At 36.3% G+C, this 22569-nt stretch overlaps 1 pseudogene; it reads left to right on the top strand.

The window, feature by feature from the left end:
- Positions 1 to 22569, top strand: part of LOC122355156 — a 98281-nt pseudogene that overhangs the window by 32888 nt on the left and 42824 nt on the right.

The raw sequence follows: 22569 nt of genomic DNA, 5'->3' as shown, positions 1-22569 counted from the left end.
TTAGAATTTTATACATACACACAAAAATGTATAAATATAAATATTATACACACACACACACACACACACACACACACCACATATATATGTATATATATATATATATATATATATATATATAGATAGATTGTGGACAAAATTGTTGGTACCCTTTGGTCAATGAAAGAAAACTCACAATGGTCACAGAAATAACTTTAATCTGACAAAAGTAATAATAAATAAAATTCTATAAATGTTAACCAATGAAAGTCAGACATTGTTTTTCAACCATGCTTCAACAGAATTATTTAAAAATAAACTCACTAAAACAGGCATGGACAAAATGATGGTACCTTCTAGAAAACACTGAAAATAATGTGACCAAAGGGACATGTTAATTCAAGGTGTGTCCACTAATTAGCATCACAGGTGTCTACAACCTTGTAATCAGCCATTGGGCCTATATATATGGCTCCAGGTAATCACTGTGTTGTTTATGATATGGTGTGTACCACACTTATACATGGACCAGAGGAAGTGAAGGAAAGAGTTGTCTCAAGAGATCAGAAAGAAAATTATAGACAAGCATGTTAAAGGTAAAGGCTATAAGACCATCTCCAAGCAACTAGATGTTCCTGTGACTACAGTTGCACATATTATTCAGAAGTTTAAGATCCATGGATCTGTAGCTAACCTCCTGGACGTGGCCGCAGGAGGAAAATTGATGACAAATCTAAGAGACGGATAATCCGAATGGTAACAAAAGAGCCTAGAAAGACTTCTAAAGAGATTCAAGGTGAACTTCATGCTCAAGGAACATCAGTGTCAGATCGCACCATCCGCCGTTGTTTGAGCCAAAGTGGACTACATGGGAGACGACCAAGGAGGACACCATTGTTGAAAACGAATCATAAAAAAGCAAGACTGGAATATGCCAAACTACATGTTGACAAGCCACAAAGCTTCTGGGAGAATGTCCTGTGGACAGATGAGACAAAAATCGAAGTTTTTGCCAAGGCACATCAGCTGTATGTTCACAGACGAAAAAAATGAAGCATATCAAGAAAAGAACACTGTCCCTACTGTGAAACATGGAGGAGGCTCTGTTATGTTCTGGGGCTGCTTTGCTGCGTCTGGCACAGGTGTCTTGAATCTGTGCAGGGTACAATGAAATCTCAAGACTATCAAGGAATTCTAGAGAGAAATGTACTAGCCAGTGTCAGAAAGCTTGGTCTCAGTCGCAGGTCATGGGTCTTGCAACAGACAATGACCCAAACACACCGCTAAAAACACCCAAGAATGGCTAAGAGGAAAAATTGGACTATTGTAAAGTGGCCTTCTATGAGCCCCTGACCTCAATCCTATTGAGCATCTTTGGAAGGAGCTGAAACATGCAGTCTGGAAAAGGCACCCTTCAAACCGGACACAACTGGAGCAGTTTGCTCATGAGGAGGCCAAAATACCTGCTGAGAGGTGCAGAAGTCTCATTGACAGTTACAGGGAAGGGTTTGATTGCAGTGATTGTTTCTCAAAAGGTTAAAACAAAATATTAAGTTAGGTATCATACATTTTTTTGTCCAGGTCTGTTTCATGAGTTTATTTTTTTAATAATTCTTGTTGAAGCATGGTTGAAAACAATGTCTGACTTTCATTGGTTAACATTTATAGAATTTTATTTATTATTACTTTGGTCAGATTAAAGTTATTTCTGTGACTATTGTGAGTTTTTCTTTCATTGACCAAAGGGTACCAACAATTTTGTCCATCGCCTGTATATATGTATATACATAAATGTATACATATATATGTGTATGTGTGTGTATAATATTTATATTTATACATTTTGTGTGTGTATGTATAAAATTCTAATGTCATATATAATATATTATGTCATAATTAGTTATGTACGATTAATATTAAGTTGCATGTACGATTATTGTCAGTTTTACAAATTTAAAAATGAAATACTAGAGTAAAGAGATTACCAAAGTGAAATATTGAAATAAAATATGTATTAGTTATGTTAAAATGAATTAGATATATCAATTAATTCATTAATTTATTTTGGAATAACTTGGTGGTGAATTATTGCTTTAAATGTTTAGAAAAGACTTGTATGTTCTTGTCTTGTTGTCTAATAGACCTGGCATTGTATGTTAAGAATATGACTATAAGGGTTTAACTGTGAAATCTGTAAATCTTTCATGTTATCACACTGTTTTCTTCTAAGTCTGTCTTTTGCTTGTGTCTCCGTATGTGTTTGTGTAGATGTGTGTGTGTGTGTGTGTGTTGCTGTTTTCCTCACTCACTGCCTGTCTCACATCCTGTCTTCTCTCTGGCACGCAGCCTGACCTCAGACGGAGCATCCTGTCGCTCAGCAGAGTCTCTTGACCTTTGACCTCTGTGCAGCGGCCCGTCGGTCTGACAGCCTGTGCTGAGTAAGCGTTGAAAAGACACGGCCTGTTTTGGGCAAAAACACCAAGCAATCCAAACCTCTCGCTTCCGCCCCGCTTGACCCCGAGTCCTGAAGATCTGCTTGAAGAAACCCAACCCGCCTTTAGCGCTTTTCCTTTTGTTCGCTGCTTTCAGGGGGTTTGGTTCGAGGCGGTGGGTTGCTCTCGAGCAGCGTTTCCTTCGCCTAGCGCTCTTTCAAGCGCAATAAAAGAGGAGCAGGGCTTGTGGGGAGTCTTTCCTCGCGCTCATGCAGAAAGCAGATGTTGAGTCGTGCGGCGCTGAGCACGAGCCTGGGGTTTGGCTTCAGACGGACGGGTGTGAGAGCCTTCGCGGGACGCCGATGAAAGCTGAACGTACTTGACACTTGAACTGCAGGAAGTGCTGGGAAAGACAGCAAGAGTGTTTTTGAGAATCCCCTGAGACCGGAGGAAGTTAAATAGATCTGAAAACACACGTAGAGGTGGTATTTAAAGATGAGTTTGCAAATAATATGTGTAAAAGTGCATGAGGTTATTACTATTATTAGTATTATTATTATATATATATAGTTTAAATAATATAATAAATTGTTTAAATAATTATTTTTAATATAATTTAATTAATATAATTATTATGTTATTATATTTTAAATTAAATTAGTTATTTATATGGTATATTAAAATATTTTAATATTATAGAATTATAATAGTGATACATGCCTATTATATATATATATATATATATATATATATATATATATATATGTATATATATATGTATATATATATATATGTATATATATATATATATATATATATATGTATATATATATGTATATATGTATATATATATATATATATATGTATATATATATATATATATATGTATATATATATATATATATATATATATATATGTATATATATATGTATATATGTATATATGTATATATATGTATATATATATATATATATATATATATATATATATATATATATATATATATATATGTATATATATATATATATATATATATATATATATATATATATGTATATATATATGTACATATATGTATATATATGTGTGTATATATATATATATATATATATATATATATATATATATATATATATATAGTATTATCTATATTTACAATATAAAAATTACAATTAGATTTATTTATAAAATTATATTACAATCAAAATATAATGGCATTTAATTTAGCTATCTATCTGTTTGTAGTTTATTGGTATTTCCAATTGGGTATTTAGTAAATGAAGAAGCAAAAGACTAAAGAAAGAGGTCACCTGAGTGTTTTATTAGTTAATTTATTTAGAAACTCTTCTTTTTATGCATGCATTTGCTGCAACAGAAGAATAATGAGGCTGACGGTTTGAAGTCATTAGTTCCAGCGCAGAGTTTTCATGAATATAGATGCCGCGATTCATATGCGCTTTGCGTTTGTGGAAAGATTGGTAATTTAGACACAAACACAGACTCCTTTGAGTAGAAATGGGAAATGTTTTTGAGGGCTGGAGTGAAGGACACTCGAGCGCTTCCGGACACGATGCATTGTTCATTTGGCATCAGGTGAATTATGAGGACAAAACACTATTTTTCCAGCCGAAGTGAAGGACTCTGTTCAGACAGAGCTCTATAGGGGTTTCAAGGAATCAAGGTTCAGCATGACACACAACCAAATGGACAGCTTATGATTCAGCACATGAAGTAAACCGATCCAGATTTGACTTCCATGCTGAGAGAATCGGCGGATCATTTCTGCATCAGCAGAACACAGTGCCATTAAAATAAATTTGTCAAATAAGGTCTAATTCATCCAAACGTTAATGATTCTGCCATCATGTACTCACCCTAATGTCTTTCTTTTCTGCTACTTTTTGAAAAATTCATTTCATTTTTCTGTTTTCTGGCCTGTGTCTTTTCCATTGCATGATTCATCTGAAGAGGGAAAGTCTGAACGACGCAAGAGCGAATAGTCGATGACAGAATCATCACCTTTTTTTGCAGAATTCTACACAGAAAAAAAGTAGAAATTTCTAGGAAATTCTACAATTCATTACAGAGAATTGTCAAGTGTCACATCGAATTAAACAAGACATTTTGATGCAACATCATCTGTCCGTTATTAAAATAAAACATAATAGAATAGAAATAGAACAGAATAGAATACATTTCTTAATTTATATATGAATCTGAATTTTTCTTTTCTATACAGCGTCTGCTAAATGGCTAATATGCTTAAAAATTGTGTTAAAATAAATTTCACTAATAAAATATAATTAATCTTCAAGAAGGACTGAAATATTTTCTTGTCGAACTTACTCATCATTTTATTGGTTATGTACAATTTAAGCAGGTGTTCTGCTCTGAAACATCTCCGTTCTTGTGTTTCTCAGGCTGTTTTGGGGCGATTTTCGCTTAATTCTGTATTTATTAGACATCAGATGAGCGCCGAGACAGAACTGGCGTGTCTCACTGTATTTGCTGTTCAAATGAATCAGTAAATAAAGTATTCCCAGATGCTCGGGACTGGCTCATGGAGCAGGATTGTTTTCATATATCATATTCTTGCTACTTTTAGCAGATGTGAGGTTGTTTGAAGGGTAGGCCATCCGAATGTTTTGTCAAACGGACGTAATGAACATGCCGAGGCCCGGCGGAGAACAACATACAGGAAGGAGATGAAAGATCTGGGTGTGTGATGCATCACAAGGGTTTCCTGCCTTGGCTAATTTCGCTACCTTTGACCCTGACTCACAAGCGCTTGTGCTACCAGAAATGAACGTTGGAAGGCTTTTCGATTTCGCTTTTTTCTCTACTTTTTATGTGACGCCTCATTGCGCAAGCGTGAGGGAAGCAGAGCCACTGCTGAAATGAGTTTAAGTGTTAGCATCTGTGGATGCGGTCCAGGCGCTGTTGATCAAGCGGTGAATTAAGGCGATAGATTTGCACGCGCCACGAAAAAACCTTTGATTTGATATTTTTGATTGTTAACACGCACTCTGAGATCATTCACACACTAGCCTCGCGAAAAACCTCTCGATTTATGTTTTCCTGAGTTCTCTAAAGCGCTATCGCAGATGAAAAGAACCGTGATTTAAGAAACGCGCACACCCAGACTCGTAACGCTTTGCGTGTGCGATGACAGATGTGTTAATGCTGCCAGATGTGCCGTAAGATCCCGCACTTCAGAGGAGAGGTTGCGCTTTGTTTGTTCTTATTGTTTCGGTTTCGTGAAGAAACCGGCTTTTCTGTTCTGTTTGGCAGTAGAACGACTGCAAATGGAGAAATACATCACCGATAAATATCATATTTGAAATCACGCTATGGAGAACCAAAAATCACAACGAGGTCCTAATTGTTTCTCCAGAAAGCGATGAGATCGGAGTGATCAACAAATAAAGAGCTCAGAAGGTTATTGCAAGAGCATTTGTTGAACAAATGTTAATATTACGCTTGCTCAAGGTTATCTGGTCTTTAATAATGTTTTCAAATTATATTTAGACATCGCTTATGGAATCGCTTTTAGCTGACATTTGTGTAATAAGCCTTGAGCAAACGTAATATTAACATTTGTTCATTCAGAAAGAAATGTTCTTGCAATAACCTTTCTGAGAGCTTCTTTATTTTTAGAATGTAGAAAAGAAATTCTAAAGTAAGACGCCTTAATGTTTGCAAAATAAAAAAAATCCTTAGCGTTGATAATGAAACAGATTTAAAACATTTAAATAACTGGACATTTTTAAACTAAACGCTTAAAGAAACACATTTTTGGAAATATTTGAAAGCTCCTTAGAGTTAATAAGCTGAGTTTTACCGCTCTGGAATCTGTTGAGTCGATCTCGGGTCTGATAGCGAGCAACACTCTAGCACGGCTTTTAAATCCAATCAGACCAGTAACATTGCATCTAAAAATAATCAAAGAGTTTATATATTTTTCCTATTTAAATCTTGACTCTTCTGCAGTTATATCGTGTAGTGAGACCGGCAGAAATTGAAAAGTTGTGATTTTCTAGGCCGATATGATTAGCAATTATACTTCTAATTCCAACTTTGCCAGTCTTAGTACACAATATAACTACAGAAGAGTCCAGTTTGAATGAGAAAAATATAACTCTTTGGTCAGTTGAAGAATGAGCCTATTTCCAAAAATGGAAAGTGTTTCCTTAAGAATAACGCTTTCATACCTCAGCATATTTTTGCTAGCTGAGTTGCTTTAATGTTTTAACATTAAATTATTTTCCAACTCTGTAACTGTTACTGTATATCAAAAAATAGAGAAAAACATTCAAGATAAATATACTTTTCCTTGCGGGTAGTTCATTTAGTCAAATTAAACCACTTAATTAGAACATTTAATTAAATAATTTATTTGACTGCATTGTCAAACCTTTTTTTTAAAATAAATGAGATCTATAATTGTGGAAATCAATGTCTAAGCAGTGCATTTACTCATATGGGTGCATTTCAAATATGTTTATCAAGGCTGCATTCATAAATCAACAAAATAATTAAATAAATGCGAAGACATTCTTTTAAAACTATGTCTGAAATGCAACTCCACTTGATTCCCTACAACAGCAAGACAATTGAGAATATACGCAAATGATTTACAAAAAATATTTACAGCTGTAATGTTTTCTACCTTGTGCTTGTTTAAATTAAAGCCAGAAAACCCATTGGCCAGTTCTTTTGCTTCTGGTTGGTCAGCTTAATGTTTTTCATTTTGCATCTGTAGAGTTCATTCATTTTCTGAGACCTTTGCTGCCTATTTTCCAGCACTTTCATGTAGCAAGAGTGTTTTGTTGTGACCTTTCCCTTGTGTGTTGCAATAACTCACGTGATACATCTTGACGCCTGACCTCTGACTCCTCAGGTGAGTTTTTCTCTGTTCGGTCACAGCTGAGCAGTTTTCTGTGTCCCAGTCTCCTGCGCCCGCCTCCGTTCCAGCCTGGGCGTTGGAATAGTTCATCCCTGCAATGAGGCAAGCGTCCTTCGTCCGGTCCAAGGGGTGTAACGCCCTCGTTAGCTGAAGCTTAAGAGCTGGCTGCAGTCTCTGTCCTGCCATGGGGATGTCATTACATCAGCCTCTGAATATTTCCACACGTGATTATTGCATTCCTAGTCAACAGTTATCCCATCACACCAGTGCTAGTTTGGTTTATTCCCGTGAGTCATTTAGAAATTAGATACTGACCTGGTTATGCTTGAGAACTCATCCTGCTTATGGCAAAAATAAGATTGTTAACTCTTTCCCCGCGGCATGAAAAAGTTGCCAGCCACTGCCAGAATTTTGAAACATTTCACTTAATTTTCATGGCCTACATTATTTCGTGTGATATGCAAATGTGCACGTCAAAAGAAAAAACAGAGCCTCTCTTTTTTCCAGCTTTTTTATTCTAGCTTAATTTTCTTGTTTTTTAGTTTTAACTAAAGAGTCGATTTGGTCGTTATTGACTTCCATTTTTTCTATGGAAGTCAATGGCTACCATCAACTCTCTTTGGTTACTAACATTCTTAAAAATATTGTCTTTATGCTCACAGACTGTAGAAACTGATACAGGTTTGGGACATGAGGGAGGGAATGATTGCAGAATCTTCAATCTTGGGTGAACTATCCCTTTAAGCTAAAAGTTTATCTCTGGTTTCAAAAGCTGTAACATAAATTTATTTTTCTGAATTGTTGTCTCTGGTGTTTGACCTGTACAGCAAGTTTATAAGTTCTAAATAGATTTTCTATAATTACTGAAGTGTGTTTGGCAATGCAATGTCTGTTGTGTCCAGAGAGAGAATGTTTACTTTAAATAATCAATTTTCCATGAATTTTTGTACGAGTGCTGGTTTCTCTTTATGGTCCACTGGCTGATGATATCTCCATTAGTTCCAGAGCAGATGTTTGATAAAGGAGATGAAATGACCCAGTGGACTTTACACTGTGCAAGTTCAGGTATTTGATTCACATCACTTCCTCATATTTGCTGAGGAAATGTGTGTGCTCTCAAATGAGAAAATGGATCTGCACACTACTGTTTGAGTGTGAGTTTCCAGGGTTGTTAAGCATATGTGGTTAAGTAAAGTCTTCTAAATAGCTGTAGTGCATTTTCATGCAGTTGCTGGCGGCACACCAGATGGCTGTCGGGGTGTTACCATGCAGTTTCTAAAGTGTTCTGAGTAGTTTTATTGCAATGGTGCAACGAGTAGTTGTCAGGCGTTGCCATTTGTCACAAAGCATTCTGAACAGCTGTAGTGCATTATGGCACTCCGAGTGGCTGCCAGGTGTTGCTACATGTTTGCTAAAGTGTTCTCAGTAGTCTTGTTGCAGCAGTGCAATTTCCGCTATGCGGTTTCCAAAGCGTTTGGGAGAAGCTATTGCAAGGGTGATCGGTTGGTTTCCAGGGTGTTGCTATGTTGCGTCTAAAGCGCTCTTATAGTTTTGCTGCTGGGTGATCTGGTTATTGCCAGGGTGTTATATGCGTTTCTAATGCAGTCTGGAGAAGCTGCTGCTAGGATGATCTGGTTGGCTGCCAGGTGTTAAGTATGTTGTGTCTAAAGCTGCCTTATAGTTTTGCTGCTAGGTGAACTGGTTGGTTGCCAGGTGTTGCTATGCATTTTCTATAGGCTTCTAAGTAGTTTTGCTGCTGGGGTGATCTTGTTGTTTGCCAGGGTGTTGCTATGTTGTGCTCCAAAGGTTCTGAGGCTTCATGCAAGTGATCTGGCTGCCAGGGTGTTGCTATGCTGTTTCTAATGCAGTCTGAGTAGTTTTGCTGCTGTGGATGATCTGTCATTGCCAGGGTGTTGCTATGTTGTGCCCAAAGCGTTCTAGTAGTTTTGCTGCCAGGTGAACTGGTTGGTTGCCAGGTGTTGCTATGCATTTTCTGGCAGGCTTCTAAGTAGTTTTGCTGCTGGGGTGATCTGGTTGGCTGCCAGGGTGTTGCTAAGGTTGTGTCTAAAGCTGCCTGAGTAGTTTTGCTGTCAGTGATTCGTTGGTTGCCAGGTGTTGCTATGCGGTTTTCTAATGCAGTCTGGAGTAGTTTTGCTGCTAGGATGATCTGCCGGTTGCCAGGGTGTTGCTATGTTGTGTCTAAAGTACCATGAGTAGTTTTGTTGCTAGGGTGAACTGGTTGGTTGCCAGGTGTTGCTATGCATTTTCATAGGCTTCTTGAGTAGTTTTGCTGCTGGTGATCTTGGTTGGTTGCCAGGGTGTTGCTGTGCGGTTTCAATGCAGTCTGAGTAGTTTTGTTGCTAGGATGATCTGGTTGGTTGACAGGTGGTTGAAGGTTTCTTTTGTTCTGGAGTAGTTTTGTTGCTATGGTACACTGAGTGGTTGCTGTGTTGTTTCTTATTGGCTTAAGTAAAAGCCTTTGGGTTTTAGGATATTCTGATCTTTAGATGTAAATCTGTGGATTTTTTTATCATCTCTTTTATTCTTGACTCCGGCACAATCAGACGCCTAATTGCTTATTAAAGTAGCAGCACAATTCCTCTCAACAAGCTGCATGATTTCAGTGTATTATCCATGGAAGAACGCTAAACGAGGTCTTTAATACAGACTTCCAGACATTACTAATCCATCTTCCAATTATCAGGATAAGAGGACAGCGTGATGCAGGATGATAAAGATGGTCCAATTTCTGTGAGAGGAGACTCTCTGGAACTAGCTTGACTCCGATTTCTCCCAAGGAAGCATGAGAGGGTCTGTGCTTGTCCTTGACAAGTTGGGCACATGTTCACTGCAGCTGAATTCATGATTAGTCACAAGGTCTGGAAAATTATTTGGGCTGTTACTTTGTCCAGCCTCCTCGTTGTTCATTCCTCCCTTTGCTCCATCTTTTCTCTCTCTCTAGTGAAGGGTCTGGTCTTGATGTCTTACCTCAGCATATAAATAAAATTAGATCTGTGCTCTTGCTTAAAAGCTGGCAGATTTGCAGTGTTTATTAAATCTGTGATGACCAGCCCCAGTTGTTCCAAAGTGACTTTCATGCTGGTTTCTTGGTGCAGAACATTTCTTTAAGCATCTTTATTACCTGGGCTCTTTTCTTCCGATGACATCTTTTTAGCTAACACAGAAAAAGTAGTCCAAGTGACTGACTGTTATATTGCAAGTCTTCTGAAACAACTCGAGTTATTGAGTTTGTGATTGATTTATGTCAAGTTCACTTGATTAAATAATTTAAATCATTATATATTTGTAATGATTAAAAATACTATCTATAAAATGATTTTAAATATATGAAAATATTTAAATATAGCCTTATTAGCTTACGCCAACAATTAATCCAAAAATACGTTTTTGCATTTGTGCTTTTGTAAGTTATTATGGTTATAAATACACACAAATACTCTATATTGCAAAAAATACAAAAATATAGACATTTTTTCATAATATATACTGGTATGTGCATGTGTAAATTACTACATACATATATTTTATTAATTATTACAGTTGTTTAAAAAAATAACGACTGAGTTTAGGCAAAAACTATCCACGCTTCAGTGAATAAAATAGTCTGCTCACCATTAATGTTGTTATCTGACATAAGACTAAGAATATAAAACACATTGTATGGGCTGGTTTAGTTTCGTTGTGTGTTTTGACTCCCTTGGGAGTTTGACAGATGACATATATGAAAAAAGTAAGAACAACAACAGGATTCAGGTTTAAAATTACTTAAGGGCAAGTAATCAATGAGGGTGTTTCAGACATTTTTCCTACGCTCTGTGCTTGAAAGAGAACCTGTGCTGTTTATTCTGTTATTCTGTCCACCTCTGCCGTGTCCCTCAGCTTATCTTGTGAGAAATATCAGCATTATGACCAGGGGAAACAACGGCGCCTGCCGTGTCTTTTTTTTTCCCAGTGACTGATGATTTGATTAGCTTTTTTTTTTCTGCTTGTGGCTTTGTTGCAGTCGTCCTTCCACAGCATGAAAGGTAGAATTATTTCTTTTTTTTCCTCCATACAAAGAATTACACCTTTTCGCTTCTGTTTGGTCTCTCTGCTCGTGTGAATAATTGAAAATAAATGAGAAAATTGTCACAGAAACATTGAAACACTGTGTCATGAGGAAATAATTATAGCTGTGTGTCATTTTAACCTCTATTTTAGCCAGTTTGTTGACTGAATGTGCTAGGTTGGGCGAGATCTTAAGGACATGTTGGTATAAATAGATGATGGGTTAATGAGATGTAATGAGGATTTTGGATGGTATATGTAAGGTGATGTGATCGTAATGATTTAACTTCACCCAAGTGAAAATTTGATGTTAGAAAAGCGGCGAGTAACAATGAGAGAAACATGTCCTGGGAGTTTTCCAGAATTTTTCAAAGTTTCTCAAGATTAATGTTTGTGTTTGCGTTTGTACCATTTATAAATCTGACATATTATCAAGGACTTTGTATATGGTCTTCTATCAGCCTCTTTTAGCTTTAATATCATAATGCTATTGATTGGATTCATTGTGAACAGAAGTTTAGTTTAGTAGTTTCTGGAAGGTATTACACAATCCTTTTGTGGAAAATGTAACTGCAGATTGTTGCAGAAGCTTATAGTAGAGAGTCTCTGCCAGCCATTCACAATGGTAATACTGTGATTCCAGGTCTGGAATGGTCTTAAAAGGTCATGCAATTTCATGTTTTTTTTTAAATCTCAGCAGGGTCTCATTTTTGTCGCTATGTTCTTTGTGAATGCATTCTCGTTATGCTCCTACAAACGATTGGTAAAATCATTGTTCTAGAGGCACGCATATATTTGTTCCCAAATCGAACTGAATGAACCCAAGATCGGTTGATAAACTTTCTACAGCATTTTTTTTGCATTTGACAATCCATATCATCTGTGGACCATCGAGCAGTATATTGCCTTGACCATATGCTCTCCAAACACACCTGTAGGGACTCGATTTGAACTTGATTGTGTAGTTCAGACGCCGGTTTGTTGCTCTTCAAGAGTTTGAGCTTGGTAAATCTGCTTCTGCCGCATGCGTGATTAGAAGAGCAGCATCTGTCAGAAAGTTCGTGATCAAGTGGCAGATTTTAAGACTTCTAATCTCTTCCTGGGCTTTTTAGCCTACTAAACCCCCAAATGCTGTTTTGTAGTTACATGTGCTGTTAATCCCATTTACCATGTGAAACAGTATGAGACCAATTAAACAGCTGTCCGCCGGTACTAAGCAATAAGGAACGATAGGTCGGCTTGCATTATGAAAAAGAGTTCTGCAATTCTACTTAAAATCCTACATTCAAATCCTGTTATCTCTTAAAAACAAACGAATGCATAATAAGAAACATAAAGTGCTATTATTAACAAAATCCAGAAGTGAATGTTATTAAAGTAAGTGTATTATGACTGGTGTTAGAACGTTACTTTGGAAATGCAATAGGTTACAGATTAAACAATTAGTATTGTAACTTTTCATTTATTGTAATTGTCTATTTTATTTTATTAAAGTAATGTAACTTGTAGTAAAACTGTTATTATCAGAAAAGTTATATAAAGCTTGTGCATGAAATGTATTCAATATTACTGTAGCTTTTACTGAAAATATTCAAAAGTAATCCTTGCACTGCTTAACTTAATTTTACACAAACATTTGGGGGTCAATAAGATAGCTTCTTTAAAAGCACAAATTAATACTTTTATTTAGCAAGCATGCATTAAGTTGCTCAAAAGTGACAGTACAGACATTATAATTTAACTAAAGATTTCTAACGCTCAGAATGGAAACCAGACAGAATGTATCGGGCTTTATAATAAACATTAATCAGAAATTAATTACAAGCTGTCAGAACAATGCATTAGGTTACATTCAATTACAGGTCCGTTTAATCTGCTCACCTTAAAAATCAATGAATTTTCTGCCATTTTGTGTTCTTTGATGGCGCGGTACAGATCAGATGGTTCTATGCATTCCCTATGGGGCTTTTAAGATCTGAAAAGCTATTTTTAACTGCAAGTGTTCGCTCTCGGCTTCTGGAAAACCTTCAGATTCTGCTGTGAATGCACTGCAGGGCTTTCATTGATTTTTCCAATACCTAAGCCCCACTGTGGGCCTTATGATCATCTAATCTGACGGCAGAGTAGGTTCAGTTGAAAAGAGTTAAGTCATTAGAAGAGATGGACAACTTTCCTGAAGTTGAAGCATGTAGTGCATGCAGTAGGAAGAATCTAATTTTTACGCTTTGTTCTATAATTACAATTACATTCAGACCATAAACTAAACGGATTTTTAGCATGCCAGCAGCCATTTAAAGCCGCAGTCAGTCTTTTTCTGGAGAAGTGGACAGTCAGAATGAAGTGACTCAGACTCCATACTGTCAGAAGCCTGTCTGTGTTGTTATTCTGTGACTCAGCAGTGCTGTAATACTCTTTCATGAGTTTGTTTCAATGCCTCAGGTTCTGCTTAAGAAAGCACAGCTATGTGATGAAATCCATCAGCTGCAGATGTTGGTAATGGTCTGATCGAACATTATCTCAGCGGGAGAGAGAAGGAGAGAGGAAGAGAGAGAACGAGGGCATCCTTCTTCACAGGCTGAGGATTCTGCAGCCTGTCTTTGATCTTGCATCATTGCAGCTGATCCTGTTTGATTAGATTATAAAGAAAGAGAGGAACACTGTAAAACCCTCTCAGTATAGTGTGAAATGATCTGGTGCATCATTGCAAATAGACATCAGCTTGCTGTAATATCTTAGTAAAAGTTTCATGGGCTTAATATTGTGTCAGCTAACAAACGAAAAATTACTTTTTATAGACAATGCACTTGTCATGGCTATGAGATGTTCTGAGGGCTTAAGACTGTTGCTAAGAAGGTTAGGTGATTTGAGTGGCTTTAGACTGTTGCTATGTAATTGATAGGGTGATTTGAGTGGATAGACTGCTATGTATGCTGCTAGGTGATTTGGAGGGTTTTAGATTGTTGCTGCAGTTGCTAGGGTGATTTGAGTGGCTTAGATTGTTAAGTGTAGTTAAGTAGGTGATTGAGAAGTGGCTTGTATCGCTACGTGTAAACATATAGGGTGATTTGGAGTGGCTTTTAGACTGTTGCTATGTAATTGGGGTTAGGGTGATTTGAGTGGATAGACTGTTGCTATGTAGTTGCTAGGTGATTTGAGTGGCTTTCAGATTGTTACATGTAGTTGCTAGGTGATTTGGAGTGGCTTCAGACTGTTGCTACATAATTGCTAGGGGTGATTTGGAGTGGCTTTAGACTGTTGCTATGTAGCGTTGCTAGGGTGATTTGAGGGCTTTTGACTGTTAAACATGCAGTAGCTGGGGAGGTGTTCTGAGTGGCTTTAGACTGTTGCTATGCAGGTGCTGTGGTGATTTGGGCGGCTGGATTTTAGAAAAAATGAGTAGAGCTTGCCGCTGCACTATAGGGGTTTTTGCTCTATTCATACATTACAATATGCAATGTAATTCATTGCCATTATTCATAATGCACTCAGTTTGTATAATGTATAATGTATAATTGTATAATGCATCTACGCCTCATTCCCTTGTCGTAGCGCCTCTCAAACAGAAATCTCACTTAAGATGTCAGAACATCCCGTGAAGTCCACTTCACAGTCCACCTATCGCCAAATGGAAGTCACCCAATGTCATTGTTTGAGTGTTTCTAAGCAAAGTAACTTTAGAAGTGACGTCACGTCTTTTCTTTGACAAGGCACGCGATATGACGAATCATTCCAGATTAGTTACAAGCTACATTTAAAAACACAGAGCAAAGTTTTGTTCAAACTGCTAACGGTTACAAAAATGTTGACTACAAAAAAATGACCGCAGTAGCAAATGAAAGAAATGAGTGAAAGTAACTCAGTTTTGTGTGTTTGTGTTTCAGAGGGCTGTTCTCTAGTCACTACACAGAAACACACTTCACTTTGAGGATGGAAGTGCTGTCACCACCTCAATCAATGTCACAGTAAGATCACAAGCACTGCTTTCCATACAGATTTAACCATACGCCTGGTTGGCGGCAAACACATGGCAACATGCACCCTGTAACAAACCCCTGTTATTGTGCCGAAAACTACTGTTCATGTCTAAATGGTACAAAAATATAGAATTTGTTACATAAAAACCGTAACATGCCTCCTATATATGTAATGAATAACTGACAACGATAAATGCTGTTCAATTCTTGCCAGTGTGCATCGTTTGGTCGGGCCGTCAAGCCGCGGACTTGCTGTTCTCGTTTTAAGGTTTTCAGAAACAGCTCAGACCATTCGGATATAGTCATGCAATGCAGTCAAGAATCCATGTTCCTTCGTGGCATTTCCCTGAATAGTTAACAACTTAGAACGTTCATCAGCCAATCAGATTCAAGCATTCAACGGCTCCTTATAGATATATAGGGAGCATTGGCTACCTAGTAACATGACGATACAGGCAAAAAGCAAGTGTAAGGTTTTATTAAATTGTATTATCAAGTTTTAGTAAGCAGAGAAAGTCAATACTTTATTTTGATGCCAACTATAAACTACAAAACACTACAAAATAATTCTTAAATAGATTATCAAGTAATGTACCTAACACTGTATAATAAAATGTATAATACACATACATTACACACATACATACATATATATATATATATGGCATATATATATATATATATAGGAATTAATGTTTCTGAGCCTTGACCCTTCATTGATTTAAAGCTTTTATTTTAAACTCACGATTGACTGAAGCGCAATGATTTCTGGTCTTGCATCCAGCTGCATTTTAGGCCTTCTGTTTTACCTCCACTAAACCTTATCACTAGTCTCCCACCCTGAGAGTGACTGGCCTGGTAATCTTGTGTCAAAAGAGAAGAGGTGGTAGGGCAAATGTAGAGGAAAAAAGCCGCCCATTATGCAACTTTTGCTTGTTTTTAGGTGTTTAGTTTGCAGTCTGTGATTACTGGTCAGAGTAATAGACACTCAGGCTAGAAACCTTTAGAGGAACACTTCTGGATTTCATTGACCCCTTCTTCCTCACTCTTCGTTTCCAGCGAACGCGGTTTTGCTCGCCAGACAATTTTGGGCCTAATCTTTATGAAAGAAAACACATGCTATCATGAAATCCAGCAAAAGAAAATAGGCAAGGCAATTATATCATTACTGTTGTTCAGAGTTAGGTTTGTAATTTAAAACAAATATTGAACCTTTACGGCGTTGAGCGTTTGTCAGATAACTTGTCTAGAATCATGTGTTTCATTTGAGTTATCAAACTCAGATCCTCCAAATCAGACACAACAGCAACAGCAGAAGCTTAACAGTCTAAAGCCACTCAAAACATTTTAAGAAATAAATGAAGAAAGAAGAGGACAAAAGCAAGTGCTATTATTCCCATCATGCTGAAGAAGTTGGCCAGAGCAGTACCTAGATATTTTACAACACCGCAGGGTGAGATTTCAAAAAGCATTGTTACTTTTTCAGCTCATTCAGCAGTTGATCTCAGCAGTGTAGAAGCAATATGCATCCATGCTTTGTTTGGATGAGAAACGAGTTCAGGTCATCCAGAAACAGCGTGTCCTTGACCTGGATGTCCTCAGAGCGCGAGCAGTGCTGAGTTTGGGCTTCAGAAACTGATTTGGGAACAGAATAAGACAGATGCTCTGTCAACCTGAGTGCAGACAGTGATGTTTCACATGCTTGTGCAAGCTTTGGGAGATCTTGATTACTTGATATTCGTTATTTCGTTATTGACATTATTATTATTTTATTATTTTTTTTTTTTAATTGACAGGTATTCTAAATGTAATGCAACTGTTTGTGCATTTAAAATGTATACTTTTATCAAAATGTATTATTATCATTTGTATTTATTTATTTGTGCAATTATTGGTTTATTTAAATGTATACTTCTAATGCACATTTGTTAAAAAGTCTGCCAATGGCTATATACAGTATACACACATTGCATCAACTGACAAAAATGTATATCACATGTTTGCTTGTTTGGGTATTTGTTTCGCACATCATCACATGCATTGCATTGAAGGTTCAGCAACATTACCTGGAGAATCAAACCCATGACCTAGACCATAAACTACAACAACTGTAAACTTCACCTTGTATGTTATCAAACTCTTCTTAATAACGGGTTTCATCCACATCATGACTGAGACTGGGATGCATCCAGCTCCTGTATTTTCACTTTGTTACGCTTTCATCACGCTTATGTGTAAATAACATACTTGCATATATCAGCCGTGATACTGCTCTTGACTCATTCTTGCCATTATGTTGATCCTATCATGCACACCCGGCCCTAAAACAAAGTTTCACAGCACTGATCAAATTCCTACAGTAATTGTTGTATTTGTTGCATCCAAACATTTGTGCAATTCAGGCAACAGAACGTCATGTTTGCTGTAAACGGGAGTGAATTGCAGCGATCTGATGAGTATCCAGGGCTCAGATGGAGCAGACTCAGCTTCGGTTGTGTTCCAGAAAGACTGTGTGTCTGTTCTCCCAGACCTCCTCCGTCTTTTGATTAAGTCTGTTTTATGGTTGTGTAAGCGCTGCTGTTATTTCATCCTGAAGCTGAACTCCTCCGAGGCACATTTGGACTGGCTCATGGACTCCTGTAGCTCCAGTCGGGACGCTGCCCAACGCCCAAGAAGGGGCTTAAATAGTCAGTATATTACGGCTATTAGAACAGGGAGTGTCAAACTCGCTTTACATTCTGAGACTTCTGCTTATTTGTTAAACCTCACGGACTCACTAAACTTCTGGAGTTTGTGAAGTCCAAATTCAGCTATTTCACAAATGGCTTATGGTGACTGGCAAATGGAAATATGAAAACAATGTGGAGACGAATATTTAATTTTAGTTCTGTTCTTAGTCAATATAGCTTTATTTTTAGTGATGTCTATTATGGAAATAAAACTAAGAACGATGAGCTGATAACGGGTCATTTTATTATTTATATATTTATTTGGCATTATATTGCATAACGTAAGTGGTGGAGAAAATTCATGAAAGAAAACAATGTTAAATGACGTAATTAACACTTAGAAATCTGTGGAAAGGAATCAAGGATGATTATTGTTATGTTTGTTATTATTATCATTTAGAATGATATTGAATAGCATAGAGGTGGTGGACAAAATAAGATTAAAATGGCTTAAATGAACAGTTTCAGAAATGTATGGAGTTGGATGGAGGATTAAATATATATACACACACATTTATTTATTTACTGATTTATGGATAAATGATATTAAATAACATAGATTTTGTGAACATTGTGGAACAAATAGATTGTGAATTTATTTTAAAATAATTGAAATAAATCTTAAAAAATAGTTTTACATTTACATTATTATTGTGATTATTAATTTTTTTATGTCATTATTATTATTATTATTATTATTATCATCATCATCAAGTATTATTATTAATATTTTTATCTTAAATTATGCTGAATAAACATAGGTGGTAGACAAAAACTAATTAATAAACTAATTAATTTGTAAATGAACCTTTTTTGAAATGTAGGTTCCGTTTGATTGTTTGTTTAAAATCATATTCAGAATATTTAGGTATTTAAAAATGTATAAATTAAAGCAGGTGTGATTGATCATGAGAAGCAGGTGGGTGAAGGTTTGTTTGTTGGTTGGTCTAAAAGCATAAAGGTAAACAACAAGAATGAATCGAACGAAATGGCATAAATTGCACAAATGTGTGTTTAGTATGATCTCACTCATCAGGTCTCACAGTAGGAAGTGACCAAGTGATTTAACACTTGACCTGAGGCTGACCGCACACCATCTGCCAGCCATTACATCACTGTAAAGCTACATGTATTCAGAAAATGCTCTTGCATTGCAGATACTGCTATTTTTTTAATCTTGTGCCATTTTAAATCCCATTTGACAGCATATTTTCACCCAATAATGTACTACAGAAAGATCTTAATAATGATCAGTCAGCGTCTGATTGTAAAGCATGCGGATTAAGAATAACCTCATTGACCATTATTTACGCGGCATTCATTTATACGCTCATTGCTAGAGGCTTGTTTGTTGCATTTGGTTCAAATCCACATGCTGTATTCATAGAGTTACGATTTCAGTTCATCTGGAGGGTTTGCTGCCGCTGTGTTTCATTGTTAATGGAAGAGGAATGTTTTTTTTTTTTTGTCCGGCCGACGGCTGTCAGGAAACAATGTTGTGATGGACACTCATAGCTCAGGGCTCTGTGTTATGATGGATGTCCTCATGCTCCTTTGACTGAGACTCAGAGATATATGAAGGACTGTAGCTTACAGCAGGACATGTTCTACTTTAAATAACCCCAATGTCACTGGCGCAGCTGGGATGAATATGAAATAAAACAAGCTTTATAAAGCAGTAAAATCTGACTGGATGAGCCGCATCTGAAAGCCTGATACAGTGCAGATGCTATATTAAAGGCAAGTTAATATTGATCGCAACCATCAAAACAGCCTGTAGCTTTCCTAATGAGGCTCTTTATTGGAAATATGAATCAAAACAATATTGACCAGAAAAAAAATGGAAATTTCTTGCTTGCTCTAACTGGACTCACATTTAACAAGCCTTTCATAAGCATGAGAAATTAGAAACTGAGTAAGTAAAAAAAGTAAATTTTGGCAGTAAAAAACTAATAACTAATCATTTTATTTACAGTGAATATCTAAAGATTATGAAAATGTAAACTTAAAATGGAATAAATTAACCAGCCCTTGCTTTTCCTAAAGCTTTTTCCTAAAATTTGACTAAAATACTGTTTACTAAAAATATACATCAAAACAATATCGACACAAAAAAGTATAAAATCCCTGCTTGATAACTAATTAAAATAAGTAACAATTGTTATTTATTATTTTTATAAAATAAAGTAAAAATAAAGACTTTTAAATAAACGTTATATTTATTAATATTGTATTGAATAACATACAGGTGGTGGAGAAAAATAAATAAAATAAAAATGCTGTGAGATTTTAGAAATGACATACTATATAATAAAATGTAATAAAATGTTTGCTTTTTGCCCATTAACACTTTATTTAGACATTCTACTAACAGCTGGATCATTGCTGTATGTTGTTCTGGTGAAGTTTGTACACTGTGGTTAATGGATAAAGTCTGAAAACACCCAACAGGAAAAGGAAATGAAAAGAAAAATGGAATTGCTGAGCCAGTGCTGAAAGCAGGTCGAGATTTCTTTCTGTGGTTTGTGTAGACTTGGACAGGATTGTTGTGAAGCTCCAGAAAGTCGTTCCCAGTCCAAAGCGGACAAGTGCCGCTCACTTCCTCAGACAAACTCCGTCCAAACACATCAAATCAACACAGAGGAGCAGACCCATACAGTCGAGAGAGTTACCCTGCTTTTCGCGTTTTGATTATCATTCGCAGTGCCTCGTTTGATTGGCGCTTTATTCCATCATACTTACGAGAATGAAAGTAATCAGACTTTTGCCTTTTTTTTTTGTCAGATGCTCACGTCTTCTGACTCAAATCGAATCGAGTCTGTAATGTTGTAATTATGTATTTGGTTTGTTTTATTCACAAATGAAAACTTTCTTTTGAGAAAATGAGCACTTGCTGAAAGGCAGCTGAAAACATAGGCCTTTGACCTCTATAGTAGGGCATGTTGTCACAAAAGTTATACCTCCATGAAGCTACTTTTGATCAATTTCTAAGGCCTTAAAATGATAAATATGATCTTAAACGATTAATATGATATATGCGGCACACAATCTACTTAATCCTTCTGTCATCTGCTTGATTATTTATATATTTGTACAAGTAGGTCTTTTAGTGTACAAACCACTTTCAGCTTACCAAAAAGTAGCAGTAGTACACTTCATATAGTAGTATAGTAAGTATACTTAAATACAATGTAAATACAGAAACATATTTTTGGTCATTTAGCTCACTTTAAAATACACTGATGTACTGATGTACTGTGAGCATCTGAACTCTCTGTCTTCTGTGTCCCAGATTCACTGCTACTATCATGGCGAGGTGGAGGGTCACCCGGGGTCAGAAGTCAGCCTCAGCACCTGCACAGGACTCAGGTGAGTTAGCGGTCACATCTTCACCTCACCCGCCACCTTCCCATGGTGCACTGCGCTCGGGGACGAACTGCATCTGGAAGCGCCTGAGGAAAGGCATTTTAATTACGGGCGTGTGAAGTTCGGCATCCTCCAGAGACACGATACGCTTCATGTTTTAATTATGAAGAAGCACACTTAGGTTTGATTCATTACCGAGAAGGGACATTCAGATGCAGAGAGAAAGAATGTAAAAAGTAGTTAAGACGAGTCGCATTCCTTTCTTCATGCAATATAAATACAAATTTAATACATTTCCAATTTTACTGTAGCATACATGCAGATCACGGATGGAATAACAGAATTATAATAAATTAAAAATGTAAAATAAAAATATATAATTAAATAAATTTGTTACAATATTAATTACGTTATATATATTAAATATATTTAGATATGTTATCAATTCAATTAATATAAATATATACATGTTGATATTGTCAAAATATATGCTGTATGTGTGTATTTCTATATGCATAATGTACACAATAATTAATATATAATGTAAAGATTTTGGATGTGATTAATCATTTTTGACATATATATTTATATATATATATATATATATATATATATATATATATATATATAATTCAGCCTAGCTGATGAGCATAAGAAACTTCTTTAAAATAGAAGTTTTCCATTTTTCTTATATTTATCTATATTATCTTATAATAAAATAAAAGATGTACTGTATGGGTCAACTCAGCTAAGTTAAGGCAATTCAAATATAAAGCAATAGAAGATAATAGTGACATTATTCAACTCAATGTTGATTCAGTTCAGTTCAATAACAGTGCAAAGTCCATCAAATTATGAAACAAGCTTATTTCAGCTATAAAGTAGCTCTACTCAGAGCTCATCAATTATTAAGCGAATGCGGTTCAGCTGCAAAAGAGGAAAGCGACTGTCCTACAACAGCTTGTCAGGCGTCACCATAATAACTCTATATTAACTGATCATGCGCCACAAGAGATGCATAAAGTTGATTTTCACACCTGGACCCGCGGCGCGAGCTGAATTCTACGGCAGCGATAAAGCACGATGCGTGTCTCCTTCCCCAAGTCCCGCGCTC

This window comes from Puntigrus tetrazona, chromosome 12, assembly GCF_018831695.1.
Source record: "Puntigrus tetrazona isolate hp1 chromosome 12, ASM1883169v1, whole genome shotgun sequence".
Taxonomy (NCBI): Eukaryota; Metazoa; Chordata; class Actinopteri; order Cypriniformes; family Cyprinidae; genus Puntigrus; species Puntigrus tetrazona.
This window is presented reverse-complemented; position numbering and strand designations above follow the sequence as displayed.